The sequence below is a fragment of the Pteropus vampyrus genome, unplaced genomic scaffold, assembly GCF_000151845.1.
Source record: "Pteropus vampyrus isolate Shadow unplaced genomic scaffold, Pvam_2.0 Scaffold21, whole genome shotgun sequence".
NCBI classification, from domain to species: domain Eukaryota; kingdom Metazoa; phylum Chordata; class Mammalia; order Chiroptera; family Pteropodidae; genus Pteropus; species Pteropus vampyrus.
The window spans coordinates 2,972,027-2,973,953 of record NW_011888802.1 but is presented as its reverse complement, the minus strand read 5'-3'; positions in this window follow the sequence as shown (position 1 = coordinate 2,973,953).

The window sequence follows — 1,927 nt, the reverse complement described above, 5'->3', positions numbered from 1 at the left end:
TAGTACTGGTTTGGTGGTGTTGAACTCCTTTAGCTTTTTCTTGTCTGGGAAGCTCTCTCTGTTTTTTGATTCTAAATGATAGCCTTGCTGGGTAGAGTAATCTTGGTTGTAAATTTCTGCTTTTCATCATTTTGAATATCTCATGCCAATCCCTTCTGTCCTGAAAATTGTCTGTTGAGAAATCGGTTAACAGTCATATTGTGCTTTTCTCTTGCTGTTTTTAAGATTCTATATTTGCCTTTATCCTTTGGTATTTTAATCATGTTGTATCTTGGTATGGGCCTCTGAGCTTCCTGGTCTTGTATGTCTATTTTCCTCACCAAGACAGGGAAGTTTTCCATCATTATTTCTTCAGATAGGTTTTCAATTCCTTGCTCTCTCTTCTCTTTCTGTTACTCCTGTGATGTGATTGTTGATATGCTTAATGTTGTCGCAGAGGCCCCTTAAACATCCTAATTTTTCAAAAATTCATTTCTCTTGTTGCTGTTCTGATTGTTTTCTGCTACCTCATCTACCAGATTGCTGATTCTATCCTCTACTTCATCTAATCTACTGTCAATTCCCTCTAATTTATTTTTTATATCAGTTATTGTATTCTTCATTTCTGACTGGTTCTTTTTTTTCTGTTTTCTATTTCCATTTTTTATATTTTCTATCTCTTTCTTGAAATTCTCACTGACATTATTGAGCCTCCTTGTAACTAATGTTTTGAACTCTGCATCTAGTAGACTGCTTGTCTCCATTCTTTTTATTTCTTTTTCTGGAGTTTTGTTTTGTTCTTTAACTTGGATCATGTATCTTTGTCTCCCCATTTTGGCTCCCTCCTTGTGTTTGTTTCTTTGTATAAGGTAGAGCTGTTATGTCTCCCAGTCTTATGTAGCCCCTATGTAGTAGGTGTCCTTGGGGCCCAGTGGCACAATCTTTCTAGTCACCCGAGCTGGGTACTCCAGGTGTGTTTCTTGTATGGGTTGTGTGTGCCCTCCTTGTTGTAGTCAAGTCTTGATTACTGTTTGCACATCAGTTGGAGGCAATGACTCACAGGCTGATTGGTTTTGAGGACTGGCCATGGCTATACTGGAGGAACTTTTATGCAAGGGTTTACCCTACAGAGCAGGATTTACTTTGGTGGGGCTCAGGTGCCTTCCTGAGTCAGCTCCTTAGGTGTGTCAATTAAGGAGGTGGTTGGGCAGTGCTCTAGTGTAGTCTGAAGCTGGCCACTGGATGTGTTGGTTCTGGGCCTCTTGGAAGGGGCTCTTGTGCAGGTCAAGTTCAATCACTGCCTGTACCCTTCCTGGAGCCATTTACTATGAACAATAATGTGATATTGAGATGGTTGCCATTTGTGCTGGGCTTGGAGGTGCCTGAGAGAGGATAAACTGAATCAAGGCTACCTGCCACTAATGCAGGACTTGGGGTTGCTCAGCAAGTGGTCTGGGTCATGCTGAGGCCAGCTGCTTCTTGTTTGGAATTTGTCAATTTGATTTCAATTAAGTTTGCAAAATGAGCCAAGACAGGCCATTTGTATGGAAAAGTCACTGGAAGTGTTGGATTGGTCCTTGAGTTTGGTGGAGCAGGGTCTCATGAAATCACCAGGGTAGGGAGACCAGTGTTAGCCAGGTTGATGGAGACTCAGATATAGCAACTGCCTAAGTCTGTGCATGGGAATTTTACCAGACTAGGTGGAGGAGGGCTCAACAAAGAAACATTGCCCTGTGCCAGGACTTCTGTCTGAGAGAAAGCTACCTCTCCAGCTTTTGCCCTGAAGCTAGACAACTCAGTTCCTCCTTATAGTTTGTGGCTCCTTTCGAGCTGCTGCCCCAGTGATGGAGCTCAGAGGGAGTGAGTCCATCACCAAGTAAATCTGTGCATGAGCCCTTTAAGAGGAATGGCTGAGACTCCAGCAGTGCTTTGTCTCATTCGGCCATAA